Here is a 24839-nt window from a genome sequence, read left to right as displayed (position 1 = left end):
GTTTGTAGGGGATTATATGGTTTTCCCTCTACCCCAACAATAGAGGATTTGGCAGGGGAAGTGGGTCCCCAAAATTCCCGCAGCACTGAGAATGTGGCTCCAGTGTCTATAAGGAAAGGGATCTGCCTGCCTGCCACTGTAAGGGTCACCCGGGGCTCCTGAGTCGTGATGGTTATCAGGTGCAGAAGTCCTGGGCCCCTTCATTCAGTGCTGGTATTGGCAAGTCACCAGAGGGAGGGGCCAAGGATGACCTGGCACTTCTCTGAGCACCAGGGCAATCCATTGCCCAATGTCCCAGTTGGTGGCATTTTGGACAAGGACTTGGGGGCTGCCGGGGGTTGGGGCAGGCTCGTGCCCAGTGGCCCTCTTGCCTGCACTTAAGGCATGAGCTTGAAGGTCTTCTGGCAGCTTTAGCGCCCCTAGCAGTGGACAGTTGGGCAGGTCTAGCTGGCTGAAAGACTTTGGCCAGCATTTGGTATTTTAATTTTTGTTTTTTTTTTCCTTCCCTTCCACTCTAAACCTTGAATGCCACTGCTAGAACCTCTGGCTGTGGGGTAAGGGACCCCCTATCCAACTGCCTCAATTTCATCTTTATGTGAGGGTAACTTTGGGAAAAATAATAAGTCATAAGTAGCTGCCATCCCTCTGGGGTTTCGGGATCCTAGTTGGTGTACTTAAGCATGGCCTCTGTAAGGCGGCTTAGAAATGCATCTTTGTCCTGTATTACTTCCTGAAGTTTATCATAGTTAATGGGTGTAATAGTAGCTTTTTGTAGACCTGCGAGGATGCAAGTTTGAAACCTATCTCACTGTAGACACCCACCCTCAGTATTATAGTCCCATAGGGGCTCTCTATTTGGTACCGCTTCAGCCCCAATGGGATGGGTTGGGGTCCAATGATGAATGTCATCTGCATAATTGCACACCTGTTCCCAGACTCTCCTGCGTTCCTCAGGGGTTAGGGTGTTGGACATGATTATGTAAATGTCATGACAGGTAAGTTTATAAGACTGGGTAAGTTACTGAAATTCCTTAATGAAGGTTGCAGGGTTGGAGGTGAAGGAACCTAGCCGCTTCTCTATTTGAGACAGATCAGACAGTGAAAAGGGGACATGGCTTTGATTACTCCCTCTGCACCAGCCACCTCCCGTAAAGGGGCTAAGATATGTGCACGGGACCGCATGGGTAGGGGGAACTTGGTGGGCTGAATGGAGGAGCGGAAGGAGAAACAGAATGAGGCAAAGAAGAAGAATGGATAAGGACTTCTGCAGTAGGAGGCTTGTAAGGAGACGACTCATCAGCTGGATCAAACTCAGAAGGGAAAGAAGGGTTAAAAAGTGGGGGAGAAACCAAGAGAACAGGTTCATGTTTTTGGGGAGAGCATAGATTAGGTTTAGCCTGAAAGAAAGAAAAAACATGAAGGGGAAATGTTCCTTTCCATTCACCAAGTTGCCCACATATGTATTTAATTATAACTAGTACAATTAGGCATACAATTATACCTAGTACAAAGCTAGAATTTAGGGTGTCATAAATAGATCATTCTGACTTACTATCTAAAGGACAATTTAGCTCTGATTCAGGGAATAGATGAAGGGGTTTGAGATGATTTAATAAGCATCTCAGGGGCGAGTTTGCTGGGTTGGATGTTTTGAATTCCATGGTAATCTGAGACCCACCTGGCTAGTGGATTTGGCATCCCAAGAACCACACTGCTAGGCAACGAGAGGTTAGAACAATGATTTGGTCGTCACCTGAAATCAATGTTTAACTGGGCAAAAAGCTGAGAGAGTTTGAAGACCTGGCCAGGATTTCGAGTGAAAGCCGTGGGGGGGGGAAGCCGCAGGGTGGCGAGAAGGAGCCGTGAGGCGAGCAGCGGCAGAAGAGAGCGAGCTTCAAACCCTGAGAAAGAATCTCAGCACCATAAAATTCAGACATCCACCCAACAACTAAGACCAATTATGAGAACCAAGGAGGTACCCCCACACCTCGGCAGTTGAGCGGCGGGAGCCATGAGGGATGAAGCTGCAGGCCACGAGAGGGAAGTGCAGGCAAGCCGCAGAAGGCCACCAGCTGGTGGAGGGAACTGTGGGGGCGACCACTTCTTAAATAAGGAGGGGACTGCAGCGGGAGCTGCGGGTGGCCGAGATGTGTTTAAATGGTCAGGGGCCTGCCTAAGGGGAACTCACCAATTTTGGAGTCCGGTGTTGTATGCAGAAAACTGGGCATCCAGGTAAATGGAAGGTGACCCTGAATCTGTGGGCACAGGAGCCATCGGATGGGATTCCACTTGCTTAGTTAGCGGAAAAAACCCATTCCAGGTCTTTTGGCACCAGATGTTAAGCCAGATGTTAGGCCAGATGTTAGGGGCAGTTTTGGTTCATCGATAACTCCCAGAAAAGTGCTCCGCAGACACAGGTCCCACACGAGGAACTTTTTATTTTATGCGGACAAATCGTGCCCACTCGGGGGAAAGGGGAAAGGAAAAGAAGAAAATGGCGCAGGGTTTCTTCTCAGATATTGGAATATCATGGGCTGGGAGGAACCAATCATGGAGGAGAATTATTACAGACTGACTGATGGACCAATGACATAGTAGAACATAATGTGGGAGGCAGAAAGGTTACAGCAAAGTAAGCTGGAAATTCCTGTAACGGGAGAGGCAGGTGTAACAGCAGATTGACAGGTGGGTTGGGAGGCTGGGTTCCTGTAACGGGAGAGGCAGGCGTAACACAGATTGAGTGGTGGTTCCTGTAGCGGGAGAGAAAGGTGGCTTTATACCTAACAATTACTGCTGTTAAATAAAACCTGATTAATATGCTTGCCTTGGTATGCTTCTCTAAGTGTTCAAACTTCAACATTAGAGGGAGCTGAATTCCTCACTGGTAAATGGCTGTATCAGTGTTTGCCCTTGAGATAAACTGAATCAGGATTCCCTGGATTCTGGAATGGGAGTCCCAAGATGATACAGTTATATGAGAATGTTCTTTTTGTGTTGTGCTATGTAGTACACAGGGGTGGATTTTATATACATATATCACATATCCTGCTTGCTTACATTTTTGTCACCTTTCGAGTCTGATGAGAATAAGAAATATTGCAGGAGTTTTGTGATCTGGTGGAGATATTTTGGCTTTGGAATCAGATATAGCTTATCCTGAGTCCCAGTGCACTTACTTGTTAACTTTGGGAATATGTCCACAGGAGGAAATATATATTACATTTTGGCTAATAGGTCTAACCACAAATTGCAAAATAAGTTTGCATTTCAGGTATTTAAACAACAAAGTCAGGGCTGTGGGAGATTGCAGGTTATGTCCCTAACCACTAGGCTTCTTTGTTTTTCTGCTGTATGATGTCTGCAATGTGAAAAACCTGTGGCCAGTATAAAGTGAGAAAGAATGATCTACTTTTGGACACTTCCTGTTTGGGACTTCCTGCTCTCACTCAGGGTATTGTTTCTTCTAATTTTGGGCCTGAGGAGAAATATAAGGATCTCTATCCCTCAACACTAGCATGTAAAGTGATAGAACAGGCCCTTTAAATCCTTGACATCTGGGGACCCATATCCCTCAAACCTGGTTTGTGGCCTTGGTAAAATGAAGTATGCTGCAGAGAATCAAACTTGAGGGTGCAGTTCCAAAAGCACATGTTCTTCATTGGTAGTATTTTTTAAATCACATGAAGGTAATATTCTTGAAAGGCTGTGTTATGTTATTAATATAAATTCCAACTATTTTTTATGTTATCAATATGAGTATTAGAAATATTTAAATTACCTTTGCACCTTAGGTGATGTTTTCATTGGATATTGTTGCCTTAAGGGTTGTTCCATTCAAAGTTTAGTCTGTCTCCTAACAAGAAAAGAGAGCAGAATAGTTAAATAACATTTTATAATAATTGTCATTATATTATTTTCATTCATAAATAATATACTGGTGTATATAATTCATAAACTGAAATGGCAATGTGCACAAGGTTAAATGCAAATGTTCTGCTGGTTGGGCTAGATCCAACTTCTGGAAGAAAATATTGTCTTAAAATAACAGCAGACTGAGATTCTGGGGTGCAATTCCCAGACCTCAAAAAAAAAAATAGGTGCAACAAAGGACCTACCTTTCTGTTCTTTTTCATGAGCATTGGCTATTATTCACTGTCACTCACAGGGAAGACTCCCTGGTCTCATACCCCAGAGGCATGATCTGAAGCCCTGTCCAAACATGAGCAGTTAGAACTGTCCAATCCTGTGTGCTGACAGGGAGTTGGGGGTGGGCTTTCACTGCCTTCTCCATTTCTCCTGAGACCACCATATCAGCCATTCAGCTCTAGGCTTCACTCTCCTCCTTAGGAGCCCCAGGTTGCTCTGCTGTGCAGGGGTTGAAGAACCCTAGGGAGAAGGACTGACTCCTGAACACCCAGAAATGGTGAGTGGGCAATGACATCACAAGCCTGGGGAGGGAGACTGTTGGAACTGTGGGACTGGCTGTGGCAGAAACCAGGCCTGGCAGACTGGGACTCTCTGCAGTCTCTGGAGTATGCATGCCTGAGCACTCCTGTGGGACAGTGCACCCTCCATCTTTTTGGCCATCCAGGTGGAGATCATATCAGTAGCAGACCCCTCACTGCCTTCGTTATTCTGGCAGGACATCTTCAAATACTATCTTACAGGTGTGTTCTTGTGGCCCAGCATCTTCCCAAATGTTGGTGATTTACAGGGGGGAGCATTATTTTAAACAATTATCCACATGCCATTTTCCTGCAAGAGAGCAGCTGTGGTCTGTAGGAACAACATTTCCTTCTAGGCTAGTTAATTTTCATTTTTCCTTTCTTTCTTTCTCTTTTTTATTTTTTCTTTGTGTGTGTGTGTGTGTTTCTGGAAGTTGATCCTTGGGATACTTTACTACTGAGGCATATCTCTAGTAACTTTTATTTTTTATTTCAATAGACGTTCTAGCTTATATGCTAAGAGTATCTTGTTATGGTTTGATTTATCTAGACTTTTTATTGCAATTAAGTATATGATTTTTACATACATATGGATTCTATAGATTTAGTTTATATTACATTCCTTCTTGATTAGTGTAGTAGTGTAGTGTCACAATATACATGAATATCAGGTAATGAGAAGTACTCCTTTTTCTCTTATAAGTGAAAAATTTCCTGGCTAAAATTATATAATTTCATGGATGAATTTTAGAAGTTTATGGTTTCTTATTTCATTGAAAGTAAAGCATGTTGATTTTTTTCATTATTATTGCACTATAGTTATATATAATATTTGGGTTCATTTTGACATAATCATATAAGCATGGAATATAGTTTGCTCCACTTTATTACCCAGTAGTTTCTCTTTCCCTCTCCTCCTACTTTCTCCTCTCTTCCATTTATTTATATTTTTATACATTACTGCTTATAGATACATATAAAAGTAGGAATTTCTGTGATATATTCATATAGCCACATAGTAATTTTAATGACTATATTGTAGGTAAATTGAGGGGAGAATTATCTTCCTTGCAATGAGTTTTATCATCTACACATGGGATATGTAAGTGAGTGTTTCATGTGCTTCTGATAATATTTATTTTCTGATAAGTTCTATGTATGTTCTTTCTAAACATGTTTACATGTGAAATACCACAAGCATATTGCACATATATAAAATTTAAGCATGGTGTTTTAAACTATTTCTTAAACTGAATATACTATAATTAAAAATTTTACTGGCTCCTAGTAACAATTTTTCCCGCAGACAATTATTTATCTCTTCCAAAATTTACAATCACTTGAACCATGCCCCTGGGACTACATGGTTGGTGTTTGGATGAGTACTGTTGTTTTCTACCTGTTATGATGGTCACATATACTTTAATTTTAGGAAAACTCTGACAGTGAGCATCATATATCTTCAGTAACAAAAGTTTTCACAAATAATAATAAATTCCTTGAGTTTATGAATATTCATGTGTTTTATATCATCATCAATATTAGTTTGTCTGTGATGGAATTTTATATTTTTCTAAATATTTTTAATATTCCTTTAGATTTTGAATTTTTTATGATCATTGAAGATTTAGATATAGATATCCCCTTTATGAATTGGCAGTTCAAGGCATTTGCCTGCATTTCTTTTGTGGTTTCTGGCTTCCAAGAAAATGTATCCAAAAAGGAAAATAGAATTGAATGTCAAGAAAAAAAAAGGTTTTGAATTTAATTATTAAAAAATTTTACATTTTTATTCCCCTTAGTTTGTATTGTAGGTATCTTGTATGTTTTGTATTTGGAGGTTATTTCAAATAAAATTCTAGGGCTTATCTTTTGAAATTCTAATAGGAAATATAAATAAGGAAAATCTCACTTCCCTATGGCTGCTGGAAAATGAATATATTTCCTCAATATCATTTGTTAAATAAATTGCTGAATGACACATTCACAAAAACATCCACTCCTTACTTAAAGATTTTTTGTAAAGTTTTTGACAGTGAATCATGCATTGTCTTATCTGGATTTTGGACTTTAATACAAAATCATACAAGATAAGATTTGGCATTCCAAGAAATATGCATTATAATCTATTGTTTTCTGAATGATATGTTGTAGAGATAGCAATAAATGGACATTTATTTTGTGAAATAGTTACATATATTTTCTTTAAAATTTATGAGGCTTTTAGATTTATGTCTCTTCTGAGTCATACTCAGACTCTAAACCTGTGATCTGCTATTTTGCACCCTGTAATTTCCATGCATAAGGAATCTAGGTTGATAGCTCAGTTTTTGAAGAGTTACTTAATATGAAAGTAGGAAAGAACATTTGTGTTGGTCCTGGGATGTCTTCTCTAGGTTCTCTCTTCAAAATGGAGTGAAAGTATTTCTTCAGACACATCATCTACATGAGGAGCAAATCAGGCTTTGAGGAGTTCTGAAGGGATTTCAAATAGTTCTGTCTCTGGGTAGTTCTTTTTGTGCAACTGAGTTGCCATTTAATATTCAGAAACCTGTGTTTATTCATCTCTAAAATGGGAAATAATTTTAGAGAACAAAGGTGGAAAATGCTTTTCATGGAGGCTAGTAATACATGTATGTGCTTTGGCAATGGCTGACAAACCACCTGGAAAGCACTGCAGATACTAATTGTTTAACCATTATCTGCCACTCACATAAGATTTCTTTTCAAAGTTTGTAATAACCTTTTCACTGTAGGCATCAATGTTATTCACATTCCCAACAAAAAATGTTGAATCTTCCTTGTCTGAATTACAAATTTCAATTCACTGGTGGTTCAAAGTGGTACAACTAATTGTGTTTTCTTGCACTGCTTTTACTTTATGTCCCCAATAAAAGTGTTGTCTGCCTCATGCCTCTATCAGCTATGTTTAGAAAATGACGTAGAAACCTGTATTTTTTGCTGATTTGTACATGAGGGCTCAGATTACATCTGGCTGCTGTCATTCCTTGTTATAAACTGAACTAGGATTTCCCCAGGTCCTAGAAAAGGAGTCCCATAAACAATCAGGTATATAAAAATGTTATGTTTATATGGAATATATGTGCTTATTCTATATATGCACAAAGTTTCAGGCAATTCTCTTACCTGCTTTTCTTTCAGGTGAGTAATATAATTCCTTATATGTATTTCTTCTCAGGTTTAAAAAACTGGAGAGACACTACCCTGAATGAAAGCAGGGAACTTTAAACAGAAAGTTTTCAGAGGTAGGTTTTCTTCCTCCGAAAGTTGGCCATGGTCCATTCCATTCCAGATACAAGAAGAAAAGCAAAATATGTTAAAATTATACACACACACACACACACACACACACAAACCCTTAGAAATCCTGCTGTTATTTAATAAGTGCTATTAACCAAGTTCTAAAATAATAAGAAATGTTGTATGAGTCATGTGGTGTAGTGCAGGTGTTCGGGTTATTAAATTAGACACAATTTTTTTTTTGGACTGGGAATTGAACCCAGGGGCATTCAACCACTGAGCCACATTCCCAGAACTTTTTAAAATTTTATTTAGTGACATTTTCTTGCTAAGTTGCTGAGGCTGGCTTTGAATTTGCAATCTACTACCTGAGGTTTATAAGCTGCTGGTATTATAGGTGTGTACCACCATGTGTGCCAACAAAATTAATCTTGATTCCAAATCCACTTGCTCGTTTAGGGGTTTTCACCATTGGAAAAAAAAATCATAGACTGGCAATTAGGTCTAAAGCCAAATTGCAAAATAAGGAGTTGGTCTTTAATCCTGAATCCACACTGGCCACTCAAGTGGGGCATGTCAGCAGTAGGCTGTCATGTTTCTGCAGAATATTTTCAGTCACTATCTGAAGTCCTATCTGAGCATACATATGCCAGCATTCCAGCACATTCCCATATTGTGTGGTGGATTGTGGAGAGGGAAGATAATCAGAATCACAAGTCCATGAATTGTTTTCCTGCATGAGGAGGGTTGTGATCTGTATTCTGTATATTTCTCAGTTCTTCCTTCTTCCTGAGCTCATTCTTCTGTTTTAGTGTGATGGTGATACTGTGATTTGAACCCTAGGCCCTTTTCTACTGAGCTACATTCCCAGTACTTTTTATTTTTAATTTGAAACAGATGCTGAGTCTGGCATTAAACTTGTGCCCAGACTCATGTGTCGCTATGATTGCAGGTGTGTGCCACCCTGGTTAAGTCCTCCTGAATGTTCTATATGTATGGTAAGCAAAATGCAAAATTCAGAACCCTGCCTCACAGCTTAAATATTTATACATATATATCAACAAAATCTTAAAATTCCAGCTCCTGGTTCATATTTTCAATGACAACTTCCCCTATCCTCAATATTATCAGTTATTTTCCCCTATTACATTTCAAATGAGCACATTATTATTATTATTATTACCAAGAACTGGATAGAACTTTCTAAAGAATTTGTTTTCTGCCTGGGTGCAATGACAAAAGCATAAAATCTCAGAGAATCAGGTGGCTTAGGCATAAAGATTGCAATTCCAAGGTCAACATCAGAAATTTAGGTTGAGCATAGGCAACTTAGAAAGATCTGTATCAAATTTTTAAAACACAGACTGGGTATATAGCTCATATTTAACATACCCCTGTGTTATATCCCCAGTACGATAGAAAAAGACAAAAGCAAATACTTTTTTTTGTTGTTACTAAATGAGATTTTCACCTGATAGAAATGTAGAGAAAAATCACTAGAACTTTGCAAAACTATGTGCTTGTATTCTCCTTTTGTCTCTCCAAGGCCAGATACCTTGTCAAAATGTCTTTGTGTTGAGAGTCCCCCAGGTGGAAATTATGTGAGAAAGCTCTTCCCTTTCTTATATTTTCCTAGTACTGTGCTTCAGAACTATCTGATATGAGGATCCCATAACTGGCTCATCTAATGTCTCTTGAGATTCTAGTGAATATCAGTACTTGGATCTTGTTACACTGCAGACTTAATTTAGGGGGTATAGATTTTCAGGGAAGTGGCTGAGTGCCCTAAATCTCCTGGGGTATGCTTCTTGCAAAATGCACTTCAGTTGTTTTCTGACCTTGGTTACTATGAATACTATTACAGTAAAGATGAGAATGCAACCATTTATTTAAAATACTGATTTCAAAAACTTTGAAAATGCACCCAGAATTATTATTATTTTGTTAGTTTTTAAAGAACTTTCAACTTTCAAAGCTTTTTAAAAATTGATTTTACTAAATTCATTTGTAGCAGTTTAAGGTGTTTCTTCCATATTCATATAATTGGGGTACTTGTGATTCTTCCAATTTTTTTTTGCAATAAAGATATCTTTTAATAATTGCCCATGCATTTATTTATGAGGCCTTTATTACTTTTTTTTAAAAAAACTCTTTCTTTTTTTAAAAATTTTATTTTTATTGTAAAAAATGGGATGTGTGTTGTTTCTGTTTCTACAAGAAGTAAAGGCATACCATTTGTGTAATCATATATTTATATAGGGTAATGATGTTCAATTCATTTTGTTATTTTTTTCTCCCCCCACACCTCTCACCCCTCTTTTCCCTCTATACAGTCCCTCCTTCCTCCATTCCTGTCCCCCTCCCAACCACATTATGTGTCATCAACCACTTATCAGTGAGATCATTTGTCCTTTGCTTTTTTGAGATTGACTTATCTCACTTAGCATGATATTCTCCAATTTCATCCATTTGCCCGCAAATGTCATAATTTTATTATTCTTTATGGCTGAATAATATTACATTGTATATATATACCACAGTTTCATTATCCATTCATCAAATGAAGGACATCAAGGTTGGTTCCACAACTGGTTATTGTGAATTGATCAGCTGTGAACATTGATGTGGTTGCATCTCTGTAGTATGCTGATTTTAAGTCCTTTGGGTATAGGCTAAGAAATGGGATAGCTGGGTCAAATGGTGGTTCCATTCCAAGCTCTCTGAGGAATCTTCACACTGCTTTCCAGAGTGGCTGCACTAATTTGCAACTCCACCAGCAATGTTTGAGTGTACCTTTCTCCCCACATCCTCACCAACACCTGTTGTTGCTTGTATTCTTGATAATCACCATAAAATTGGGGTGAGATGGAATCTTATGGTGGTTTTGATTTGCATTTCTCTTATTACTAGAGATGCTGAACATTTTTTCATATATCTGTTGATTGTTTGCAGATCTTCTGTGAAGTGTCTGTTCATTTCCTTAGCCCATTTGTTGATTGGGTTATTTGTATTCTTGGTGCAGAGTTTTTTGAGTTCTTTATAGATTTTGGAAATTAGTGTTCTAATGAGTGGCAAAGATTTTCTCCCACTATGAAGGTTCTCTCTTCACATTGCTGATATTTTTCTTTGCTGAAAGCTTTTTAGTTTGAATCTGTCACAGTTATTGATTCTTGCTTCTATTTTTTGTGCTATGTGAGTCCTGTTAAGGAAGTCTGATCCTAAGCTGACATGTTGAAGAATTGGACCTACTTTCTCTTATATTAGGTTCAGGGTCTCTTGTCTTATTCTGATGTCCTTAATCATTTTCAGTTGAGTTTTGTGCAGGGTGAAGAATATGGGTTTAATTTTATTCTGTTGCATATGGATTTCCACTTTTCCCATCACCATTTGTTGAAGAGGCTATCTTTTCTCCATAGCATAATTTTGGCACCTTTGTATAGTATGAGAAAGTTGTATTTATTTGGATTTGTGTCCATATCCTCTCTTCTGTACCATTGATCTACCTGTCTATTTTGGTACCAATACCATGCTGTTTTTGTTACTATTGCTTTGTCATATAGTTGAAGGTCTGGTATTGTGATACCCCCTGCTTCACTCCTCCTGCTAAAAATTGCTTTAGCTATTCTGGGTTTCTTATTCTTCCAGATGAATTTCATGATTGCTTGCTCCATTTGTGTAACTTAAACCATTGGATTTTTAATTGGAATTGCATTGAATCGGTATAGCACTTTTGGTAGTATGGCCATTTTGACAATATTAATTCTGCCTATCCAAGAACATGGGAGATCTTTCCATCTTGTCAGGTCTTCCTTAATTTCTTTCTTCAGTGTTTTGTAGTTTCATTGTAGAGATCTTTTACCTCTTTGGTTAGATTGATTCCCAAATTGTTTTTTTTAATTTTTTTTTTTGATGCTCTTGCAAATGGAGTTGTTTTCCTCATTTCCCTTTCAAATGTTTCATGACGTGCATATAAAAATGCTTTAGGTTTATGTGTGTTGATTTTATAGCCTGCTATTTTGCTGAATTCCTTGATGAGGTCTAGAAGTTTTCTGGAGGAGTTTTTGGATCCTCTAAATATAGAATTATGTCATCAGCAAATAGTGACAGCTTAAGTTCCTCTTTTCTTATTCATATCCCTTTACTTTCTTTAGTCTGTCTAATTGTTCTGGCTAATATTTCAAGAAGTATGTTGAATAGAAGTGGTGAAAGAGAACATACCTGTCTTGTTCCCATTTTTAAAGGGAATGCTTTCAGTTTTTCTCCATTAAGAATGATGTTGGCCATGGGCTTAGCATAAATAGCCTTCACAAAGTTCAGGTATGTTCCTACTTTTCTTCTTTTTTCTAGTGCTTTGAGCATATAGAGGTGTTGTATTTTGTCGAACACTTATTCTGCATTAATTGAAATAACCATATGATTCTTATCTGTAAGTCTATTGACATGATAGATTATGTTAATTGATTTATGGGTGTTAAACCATCCTTGCATTCTGGGGATGAAATTCACTTGATCATGGTGCACAATTTTCTTAGTGTTTTTGGATATGACTTGCCAGTATTTTGTTAAGGATCTTTGCATTTATATTCTTCAAGATATTGGTCTAAAATATTATTTCCTTGATATGTTTTTGCCTGGTTTGGGTATGATGGTGATATTAGCTTCATTGAATGAGTTTGGTATGGTACCCTCCTTTTCTATTTCCTGGAATACTTTGAGAAGTATTGGAAGGAGTTCTGCTTTGAAAGTCTTATAGTACTCGGCTGTGAATCCATCTGGTCCTGGGCTTTTCTTGGATGGTAGGTTTTTAATGGCTTCTTCTATTTCATTGCTTGATATTGATCTGTTTAGATTTATGTCCTCCTGGTTCAGTTCCAGAGAAGCATATGTCTCTAGAAATTTTTCAGTGTCTTTAGTAGTTTCATTTTCTTGGAATACAGATTTTCAAAGTATCTTCTCATTATGTTATGTATCTCAGTGGTGTCTGCTCTGATATTTCTTTTTCATCACAAATTTTATTAATTTGTGTTTTCTCTCTTCTCTTTGTCAGTGTGACTAAGGGTTTCTCTATGTTGTTCACTTTTTCAAAGAACCAACTTTTTGTTTTGTCAATTTTTTGAATTGTTTCTTTTGTTTCAATTTCATTGATTTCCGCTCTGATTTTAATTATTTCCTGTCTTCTACTACTTTTGCTGTTCTGTTCTTGTTTTTCTAAAGCTTTGAGCTATAATGTTAGGTCATTTAGTTGTTGACTTTTCATTCTTTCCTTGAATGTGCTCCATGCAATAAATTTTCATCTTAGTACCACTTTCATAGTGTCCCAGATATTTTGATATGTTGTATCATCATTCGCATTGACCTCTAAGAATATTTTTATCTCCTCCATGATGTTTTCTTTTATCTATGTTTTATTCAATAGCATATTATTTAGTCTCCAGGTGTTGGAGTAATTTCTCTTTTTTATTTTGTCACTGATTTCTGCTCTCATTCCATTATGATCTGATAGAACACAAGTAAGTATCTGGTTTTTTTTTTTTTCTGCATTTCCTAAGGGCTGCTTTGTGGCATAATATATGGCCTATTTTCAAGAATGTTCCATGTGCTACTGAGAAGAACTTGAATCCACTCATTGATGGGTGGAATATTATGTATATGTCTGTTAAGTCCAAGTTATTGATAGTGTTGTCGAGTTCTATGGTTTCTTTATTTAGTTTTTGTTTGGAAGATCTATCCAGTGGTGACAGCAGTGTGTTAACATCACATAGAATTATTGTGTTGTGGTCCCTTTGATTCCTGAAATTGAGAAGAATTTGTTTGATGTACATGGATGCACCATTGTTTGGGGCATAAAAATTTATGATCTTTATGTCTTCTGATTTATGGTTCCCTTAAGCAGTATGAAATTTCCTTCTTTATCCCTTCTGACTAACTTTGGCTTGAAGTCCACTTTATCTGATGTAAGGATGGAAAACCCGACATTTTTACTGAGTCCATGTGTGTGGTAGGTTTTTACTCATCCTTTCACCTTTAGTCGGTGGGTGTCTTTTTCTATGAGATGAATCTCTTGCAGGCAGCAAAATGTTGGTTCTTTCTTTTTAATCAATTCTGCTAGTCTATGTCTTTTAATTGATGAGTTTAGGTCATTAACATTCAGGGTTATTATTGAGATATGATTTGTTTTCCCAGTCATTTTGACTTATTTTTGGTTTTTAGTTTGGTTTGGTTTCTCCCTTGAGTGATTTTGATCTAACGTAGTTCCTCCCTTTGCTGACATCCATTGTTGTTTTTCATTTCCTCTTCATGGAATATTTTGTTGAGGACATTCTGTAGTGCAGGCTTTCTATTTGTAAATTCTTTTAACTTTTGTTTATCATGGAAGGATTTTATTTCATCTTCAAATCTGAAGGTTAGTTTTGCTGGGTATAGGATTCTTGGTTGGCATCTATGTTCTTTCAGAGCTTGAAATATGTTGTTCCAGGCCCTTCTAGCTTTAGAGTCAGTTTGAGAAGTCTGCTGCTGTCCGTATTGGTCTCCCCCATATGCACTGTGATGATTTTCTCTTGCGGCCTTCAAAATCCTATCTTTCTTTTGAATGTTAGGCATTTTCATTATAATGTGCCTTGGTGAGGATCTGTTGTGATTTTGTGCATTTGGTGTTCTGTAAGCCTCTTGTATTTTATTTTCCACTTCATTCTTCAGGTTTGGGAAATTTTGTGATATAATTTCATTGAATAGGTTGTTCATTCCTTTGGTTTGTATCGCTGTGCCTTCCTCAATCCCAATAATTCTTAAATTTGGTCTTTTCATGATGTCCCATAATTATGGAGATTCTTTTCATGATTTCTTACCATCTTCTCTGTTTGGGCAAATTTATTTTCAAGATTCAATATTTTGTCTTTGCGGGAGCGTCCGGAATTCCATCCAGTGCTTGACAAAGATCCTCTGGAGGATGACTGCAAAGGCTCATACTAAAAGGAATTGCCGGATGTTTTGCTCCGAAGCATGGTATTTTCTCTGATAATATATTACTCATTTCAGTCTGAACGGATTGCTTAAGGGGATGAAGGGAATACAACAAAAATTCCAGAAAATATTACCTACAATCTGAAAAACAATGGGTCTTTACCACTAATAAAATTAAAAATAATTTTACAACCATACAATGAGTCCCTGAAAGCCTCTGGAGAAAATAGTTGTAGATCTGCCTTTGTCTCCAACAGGCTGGTTAAATTTTAATGATGGTTTTGTTCATGTGTGGTGGTGAGGTAAGAGAATAAGGTTTCAAAACATTCCTTCCTTCCTACAAAGAATATGTCACCCCTATAATAAATGTTGGTACACAATTACAATTGGGACCACTGCCCTACTGTACCCCTTAACTCAGCAATTTAGATATTAACCAGATGGACCTAGTAGAGATAGTCACATGAGATTACTTGTCTATTGTTTTAACCATGAGAATAATAAGAATAGTCTTAGGTCACATAGAGTTTAGATATTAAGGAAGTAAATATTTTATTAGCTCATCGACGTAGTTAGATATTCTTAAAACAATTGTGATTAGGTAAGGTAACCTGTAAGGTTATTGTTTTCTCATAATTTTTCTGCTCCTTGTTAAAACAATTTCTGCCTATGCTTTGGAAACTTCTTTAATATTAACCACAAGAGTGCCATTATAGCTTGCAAAAAAAAAAAGTATATAATCCCAGCCTTCCTCAGAATAAAGTGGGATTTATTGCATCAGAACTAGAGTCTGTGTCTTTCATTCTCCAACCATCACCGACACTGTCTCCCTGTGCCCTGTTTACCAGTGTGGAACCCATGGACTCCTGCTACGGCTGGACCCCGGCAAGTGGTGCCCAACCTGGGGCCCTCTGGTAAACCCCCCATTTATTAATATTAATTTCTTTCCTTTTGGAGACAGCTAGGATCCTGCCTGGGGTGCTGTGAATCCCTCAGTAGAGAAGGCTGAGAAAGGATAGGCAGGGATAGACAGAACAGCTACCATGGAGGTAGTGAAAGCAAAGAAAGAGCATTATTTATTGATATTGCTAAGCACTTATTAATTAAAAGAGGAATGCATGTAGGAACAGCTCAATTAAAAAGATTTTTTCATTTTGTGCAAGAATGTGCCCCTTGGTTTCCTGAACAAGGTACTTTAGATGTTAAAACCTGGAAAAAGGTAGGCGATGCTATGCATGCACATCATAGATTATATGGCAATGAAAGAGTCCCTGTGGATGCTTTTGCACTGTGGAATCTATTTAGGGACTGTTTAGACCCTAGACATGAAAGTGAGCAGCTAAGTAAAAGGGTAAGATCACTAGACGAAATATCAGAAAAGGAGCCTTTGCTGACAGCCTCGGTTAAAAAATATACAGAGGAAACTCAGAGTGAAAGTGAAAGTGAATCAGACGATGATGAAGATGGGAAAAAGGAGAAAGGTCTACCTGATCAGCTCTCCCCGTCTGATGAGGAGGACTTGGAAGAAGCCGCTTTCAGATATCATAATGAGGATCCACCTTTGGTGGTTCCTGTTGTGCCGGCCCTTTCTAAACCACCAGATGAAATAAAAAGGAAAGTCCAAAAGGTAGGATTTCTAGGTGCTGTTCATGAGACACAAAAACAGGGAGACGTTAGTATTTGTTGCCCCATAGTATGGGCTATAGATGAGGGAGGAGAGCCTCATTGGGAGCCTCTCTCTCTTTTAAAATGTTAAAAAAAAAACAAACTAAAAGCAGCTGTAAAACATTTAGGACCTACTTCCCCTTATACTCTGCAGCTAGCGGAAAATGTCCTTCTCCTGTGGCTGTCCCTAAAGGCTATCATATTATAGTCCATTGATTTACAAGATTGCTTCTTTACTATCCCTTTAGCTAAACTAAATAGATGGCGTTTTGCTTTTAGCTTACCATCGCCTAACTTACAAAAGCCATTTCAAAGATTTCAATGGAAAGTATTACCTTAAAGAATGAAAAATAGTCCTACATTATGTCAAAAATTTGTAGATCAAGCCTTAATTAATTGTAGACAAAAGTATCCAGACTGCTATATGATTCATTATATGAATGATATATTGATTGCACATTCTCAAAGCCATTTGTTACAAATAATATTACAGGATTTGATTAAAGATTTACAGAGGTGGGATCTAATAGTGGCTGCTGAAAAAATTCAACAGGAACCTCCTTATAATTATCTAGGAAGAACTATAAAAACAGATTGGGTCAGCTCTCAAAAGTTACAAATTTGAAAAGACAAACTATTAATGTTAAATGATTTTCAAAAATTATTGGTTTAGACCTTATTTAAAACTCTCAACTAATGATTTAAAACCTTTGTTTGAAATACTAAAGGGTGTTTCAGTTCCTAACTCAAGTAGAATATTAACTAAAGAAGGAGAAGAAGCCTTGCAAGTTGTTGAAACTGCAATTCAAAAACATTACTTACAACAAGTTAATTATAACTTGCCTTGGGTTTTTATTGTGCTAAAAATGAAACATACTCCAACAGGTTGTTTATGGCAAAATGATCCACTTGAATGGATACACTTACCATTATCAGGAAAGAAAATATTAATGTCTTATCCTACTATGCTTCTTTGGTATTAAAGGTCAGATTTAGAAGTAAAGAATTGTTTACTTGTGAAATGCATGAAATAATTATTCCTTACACAAGAGAACAATTTGACCAATTATTACAAATTGATGATCAAGGGGTTATTGCATTTCTAAATTTTACAGGAAAAATTTCTTTCCACTTGCCCAATAATCCTTTACTACTTTTTTTACTTCAAACAGAAATATTATTTCCTAAATGGTGCTCCTCAACTCCAATTATCAATGCTATGTTAATATTTACAGATGGGTCGTCAAATGGAAAAGAAGTTACAATAATTAATTCTCAACCCACAGTTCAATGGACACAAGAAACATCTGTACAAAGAGCTGAATTAGAAGCAGCCATCTATGCTTTCAAGACTGTTGCTCAACCCTTTAACTTGTACACAGACTCACTATACATTATTAAACTGTTTCCAACCATAGAAACAGCAACACTCTCCTTTTCATCTAAAATTATACATAGGCTACAAGAACTTCAATATCTAATTCATAATAGAACTTCACATTTCTTTATAGTTCATATTCAGGGACATTCCGGATTACCTGGTCCCCTTGCTCAGGGGAATACCCATGCTGATCACTTAAGTAAAAATTTTATTTTAACAGCTATAGAAGAAGATATTATATCACACAAAAATCATCATCAAAATTCATCTGCCTTACAAAAACAATTTCATATTTCTAGAGAAGAAGATAGAACTATTGTTAAACATTATCATGTTTGTTCTAAATTTATTCTTTCTCCACCGATGGGACTTAATCCTCGAGGACTTTTACCATGTCTTATGGCAAATGGATGTAACTCATATATCAGAACTTGGAAAATTGTCTTATGTTCATTTTACAGTTGATACCTTTTTTCATGTTATTATGGGCTCAGCCAGAACTGGGGAAGCCTACAAGGATGTGATTCAACATTTATTCCTTTGTTTTTCTGTTTTAGAAATGCCTAAAAAATTAAAAACTGATAATGCTCCTGCTTTTACATCAAAAACATTTAAAGATTTCTGTTCCAGGTTTAATATTTCTCATTCTACAAGAATTCCTTATAACCCACAAGGACAAGCAATAGTAAAAAGGAGTCATCAAAGATTAAAAATACAAATAAATAAGTTAAAAGTTGGACAGCTTAAATACTCTTCCCCACATCATATTTTACAACATGCCTTATTTGTTTTAAATCATCTAAACTGACAAGGAGGGAAATACTGCAATAATGAGACATTGGGAATGTAAAAGGTCAAAACAAAGTTTAGAAAAATGGAAATATTAATTATCTGGTAAATGGAGAGGACCTGATGTCTTGCTGATATCTGGTCGAGGCTATGCTTGTGTATTTACACAGGATGCAGAAACACCTTTGTGGATTCCAGACAGATTGATACATCACTACAATGAGCCCTATTCGAAGGAGAAAGAACAAAGAGTATTGGATCCCCTACCAACCCAATCAGAAAGACAAAAACGGTCTAGTATTTAAGATGAAATGGTTGCGTCTTGCACAATCATCGGCAACTCGCAACTCAGACCTGCCGACTTGGGGACAAGTGAAACGCTGCTGAACACATGGTGAACAGCTCCGAAAAACCTAAAACTCCAGAGGCTTTGTTTTTTGCATTGATTGCTCTCATTTCGACTCAGGTACTGCCTATTCATGCTTATGATAATGAAGGGAAAGCTTACTGGACCTATTTTCCAAATCCTCCCTTACTACATCCAACTACTTGGAGCAGATCTAATATTAAAGTATTTACTAATGAGCCTCAACTACTTGGAGGGATTTCAGATTCTTTAATACCACATAAAATAGCATTTACAATTACATTTCATGGAATTACTGAAGAGACACCAATGTGCTTTAGTACAGATAATCTACATGTGCCATTGGGATGTCTCCCTTTAAATTATAGGACTTACATTACTGATTCTCCAGGAGAAGAAGACAATGAAAGAGATATATGGTCCCTAGAGATAACCTCACTTGGATATGCTAATTATAATGATACAAATATTTCAGTGGCTTTACCGCCTCCTTTTAAACCATGTGACGACTTTAACAGTTGTAAAGACAGCTCTTTGAATCTACTCAATTTAGAAACAGATTTCCCAAAATGGTTTGAATGTGGTTTTCATCATACTGCACTACAGTTTAAGCCACAAGGCTCTGCTACTACTATTACTGATTATTCTGTGTCTTCTCCTGATTTTGATTATAAACTATGGTTAAAGATAAGATGAAATAAAACAGTACATTTCAATTTTATCCCCTTTCTTACCAATGAGCTTATTCATAGATGGTTTACTCCTGGATGAGTAACACCCATCTATCGGAGTGACCTTATAAATGGTAAATTCTCTTACTTTCCTGACTTGTATAAACTGTTAGCGGCTACTAATATAGTATTACTACAAAGACCTAAGTTAAGTAAACCTAATGACTTTGCAGTATGTGCTTGTATAAATGATCCTCATGCTATTCTTTTGTCTACCATAAATAATTTCAATATCACTAAAAATAAGAAAGTTTACAACATTTATTGCCATGATTGTGTTCTTACTAATTGTATTAATTCAACCATGTCTAAAGATTGAAAGGTGTTTTTAATTGTACATCAGCCTAATTATGTTTTATTGCCAGTCAATCTTACAGAGTCTTAGTATGATGACCCAGGTGTTGAAATTTTAAAAACAGTTAATAAACTTTTAAGACCAAAAAGATTTGTTGCAGCTTTGATCCTAGGAATAACAGCTTTAATCAGTATAATCACTTCCTTAGCTCTCTTGACCACAGTGCTTGTACAGAAAATTCATACTGCTTCACACGTAAATGATTTATCTCATAATGCCTCTGTGGCTTTAGTGGCACAAGAACAAATTGATAAAAAATTAGAAACTAGAATTAATGTTCTTAAAGAAGCTATTCTCTTTATGGGAAATGATATTCAAAATTTTCAAACTAGAATGGCCACTAGATGTTATACTAACTATAAATGGATTTGTATTACTCCTTTAAAGGTTGATAATACTAATTGGGAACAAGTTAAAACTCACCTTAGAGGAGTTTGGAATAATACTAATATAGCACCAGATATCAATGCTTTACAACTACAAATAAGAATGTTGAGTCAGGCTCATCTCTCGGTTGTTCCAGCAGATAATTTGGCTTCCCAAATGTTTCATAATATAAAAACAATTATATTTAATAGTACACTCCTAAATACAATATTACAATATGACTTGATTGGAGTATGTATTTTAAGTTCAATTCTTTGTCTTCTAGTCGTACTCCGAGTAATCCTCAGAGTAGTCAAGAAAATAAAAATTCAAGAAGGCCTCTTCACTTTACAGAATAAGAAAGGGGGAGCTGTGGGGGCATCTGGAATTCCATCCAGTGGTTGACAAAGATCCTCTGGAGGATGATTGCAAAGGCTCATACTAAAAGGAATTGCCAGATGTTTTGCTCCGAAGCATGGTGTTTTCTCTGATAATATTTTACACATTTCAATCTGAACGGATTCCTTAAGGGGATGAAGGGAATACAAAAAAAATTCCAGAAAATATTACCTACAATCTGAAAAACAATGGGTCTTTACCACTAACAAAATTAAAAATAATTTTGCAACCATACAATGAGTCCCTGAAAGCCTCTTGAGAAAATAGTTATAGATCTGTCTTTGTCTCCAACAGGCTGGTTAAATTTTAATGATGGTTTTGTTCATGTGTGGTGGTGAGGTAAGAGAATAAGGTTTCATAACATTCCTTCCTTCCTACAAAGAATATGTCACCCCTATAATAAACGTTGGTACACAATTACAATTGGGACCACTGCCCTACTGTACTGCTTAACTCAGCAATTTAGATATTAACCAGATGGACCTAGTAGAGATAGTCACATGAGATTACTTGTCTATTGTTTTAACCATGAGAATAATAAGAATAGTCTTAGGTCACATAGAGTTTAGATATTAAGGAAGTAAATATTTCATTAGCTCATCGACGTAGTTAGATATTCTTAAAACAATTGTGATTAGGTAAGGATAATCTGTAAGGTTATTGTTTTCTCATAATTTTTCTGTTCCTTTTTAAAAACAATTTCTGCCTATGCTTTGGAAACTTCTTTAATATTAACCACAAGACTGCCATTATAGCTTGAAAAAAAAGTATATAATCCCAGCCTTCCCCAGAATAAAGTGGGATTTATTGCATCAGAACTAGAGTCTGTGTTTTTCATTCTCCATTCATCGCTGACTCTGTCTCCCCGCGCACCATTTACCGGTGTGGAACCAATGGACTCCTGCTGGGGCTGGACCCCGGCATGTCTTCATTGTCTGAGGTTATGTCTTCCAAGTTGCCTATTCTTTTGGTGATGCTTTCCATTGAGTTTTTTATTTGGTTTATTGTTTCCTTCATTTCAAGGGTTTCCATTTTTTTTTGAGAATCTCTATCTCTCTGTTGAAATGATCTATTGCTTTCTGCAGTTGCTCTTTCAACTGCTTATTGGTATTATCTTTCATTGTCTCCATTTGCTCTCTTATCTTATCCTTTGCTCCACAAATCATCTTAATCATTTATAATCTGAAGTCTTTTTCTGACATTTCCTCTAACATACTGTCATTGGATTCTATTAATATAGAATCTAGATTTGTTTGGATCATTTTCTTCCCTTTTTTTTTAATGTTGTTCATGTATCTTCCTCTCTAACAGTGCAGATATGGGGCATTGCAGATTTCCCCCTATAGGCTTATAGTGACCCTATAGGTTTCCAAAACCTTTCCTTTAAAGGGGAGATCAATATTAGTAGTGCCCAATTCAGACACTATGCAAACCTAGACCAAATAGCTCCTATGAGGAAATTAACAATATTGTCATAATAAACAAAATGAATTCAATTATTATCTTCAGTATTACAGATTTGCCTTAAGGTCTGCAGTTTTTAATGGAAGACAAATAGAATGTAGAGGGATGTTGGATGTGACTGTTAATGGGATAAGAAAAGAATATACAGAAGTTCTAGATAATAGAAAGGGTGAGTGTATAATCCAACGAAATTGGTTGTTAGCATGCAAAAAGGGAGAAAGAGACTCTGAGGGAACAGGTAAACCAAAGGAAAAGAGAGTAAGACAAATAAAAAAATAAAAACTTAAAATTGTTCATTAGGGAGAGAAAAGAAAATCTACTCTATAATGGTCATAGTATTCAAACCTCCCAGTCTTCAGTAGCCTGATGCATGAGAGGTACCTGACAATGAGCTTCAAGTCTCCATCAGACATCTCAGGATTTGATTGACCCAACCTAAAGTTTGGAGGTATGGCTTCCAGGAGTATCCAAGATGGCCACTCTGGCTTTCAAATGTGTTTTCAAATGGAGCTGAGATGCAGCTCAGGGTGTGGACGTGGTCAACTGGAGGTCCTGAAAGTGGGGTGTGGTTGGTCAGGCAGGGGTCCTGGAAGTTGGGTGTGTTTGGTATGGTTGAGGGATCCTGCAGGTGGGGTGTGATCATTCTGTCTGGGTTCCTGGTGATAGGGTGCAGTCAGTTGATCTGTGGGTCCTGGCAGCAGAATGCAGTCAGTGGAAGTGAGTTCCCAGGAGACAGGGAGTGATCAATCATGCTGAGGGATCCTGGAGAAGGGGCTCAGATGGTCTGGCCAGGGATCCTACAGGGCCTGGCTGTTGTCTCAAAATGGTGGCAGCCACATGTAATCAAACCTGTAGGTACTGTAACAGTGAACTTCCAGGCAATAGCAGGTAGCTGGTGCTCCTCTGGCAGATGGTGATCAGTTTGCTGACTGTTGTCAGACAATCAGGAGGTGAACCTTGGCAATGGATAGATATAAGGCAGGCGATGGACAGACAAGAGGCAGGGAAATGGCAGATGATAGGTGCCTGACAGTGAGCAATCTGCACTCAAAAATGTGTCCATATGCTGGCAGACTGCAGGTGATCACAGTAGACAAATGGGGTAAACAGCAGGGGATTGATAAGGAGCAAAAACTGCCTCACCAAGAAACAGATATCCTCTGCTTCAAACTGGAGTTATGGAGTGACAAGGAATGCAGCCTCCCTCTAGTCCACCATCTTGGATCTCCAGGTCCTCCACTTCTTAATAGTAGCCATTCTAGCAACTGTACTCAGGTCACAGAAGCTCTTATAGTTGAATGGTGCACTAAATTAAAGATGCAAGTCTGTTAGAATTGAGGCTACCTTATAGTCATTGAAAGTGGGCGATGTGATCCTATTTCAGAATAAACAGGTATCTGTTCTTTTAACCCTTTTTCTTCACTCCTGGTGGGGATTTTAGCCCATGGAAATGCTTACATACCAATATGGAGCCTCTTCTTTGTGATATACTGAGATATGCACATGTGCATTTTTCATTGCTCCCAAAGACTAGAGGTTTAGGATGTAGTCCTTTGCATGGAAAATTTTGAATTTCAGAAAAATTCCTTACAGAAAGACTTGCTTAGTCGTGGAGTTATTAGTGAGGTGAGATGAGAAAGAGGGCTCATGTAGTACTTCACTTCCACTTTGGTTGCCAGTCATGGACTGTATTTCCCTTGTTAACTCTTTGGTGCTGGATAGATAGAAGCTGAACTGTTAGCAACAGCCTTTTGCAGAATATGCTGGCAAATGCTTTTAGGAAAAATTGGGACCTTGAGTTTTAGCTCCTCTTCTTCCCTGATGCCATGAAATTAAACACAGGAATTTTGCATTTTCCTAGAAAATCACTCCTTTTCTCTGATCTTTATACTCATGAATATCTAGTCTCTTTCTCTGTGTGAACCAGTTAAATTAAATTTCAAACTACAGAAAATTTAGAATTAAACGTGCTATATTTATGACTCAAACTGCCTTCCTCTTTTCGGCGTGACAGTGGATTTAAATATCCCATCCTAGTTATAAGGGTCATTGCTCAAGGCATGTTAATTTCCTAGTATAACCCAACCTTTCCTACTAATCTGATGGTAAATATTTTTGTTTTATATGCCTCTAATTAATTTACAAATTTAAGGCAGATTCAATACAGGAGTAAATAATAATTTGGTATATCCGTGAGTGGATCAAGAATAGGAGGTTCATATTCTGCTGTATTTTTATAATCATCCCTCTTATTATCTGCTCTCTGGTGGGTGGTGCTGGGGTATAATTCCAGGGTCACACACATACTGCAAACAATCCCAACCAGTACTCTGGACCTCCAGTTCTAATATCTACCTTTTGGTTGGATTGTATCATTAATTCACTTTAAATACTTTTCTTGATATGATTGTATTTATAAAGGCCTTTTTATTGCACTCAACATTAAAAACAATATTTAGATACATATGTATCTACCTAATTTTCTCTATTGTAATTTCTTGGTCTTTATATTACCACAATATTATAATTTTATAACATATAGTTGTATCAGGTAATTATAGCTGGTACTTTGTTTTTATATTTCAGAGAATTCTTGGCCAATTTTATATATATATATATATATATATACATTTATATATACATCCAAAATGTATAT

Source organism: Sciurus carolinensis, assembly GCF_902686445.1.
Source record: "Sciurus carolinensis chromosome 14 unlocalized genomic scaffold, mSciCar1.2 SUPER_6_x, whole genome shotgun sequence".
NCBI lineage: Eukaryota > Metazoa > Chordata > Mammalia > Rodentia > Sciuridae > Sciurus > Sciurus carolinensis.
This window is presented reverse-complemented; position numbering follows the sequence as displayed.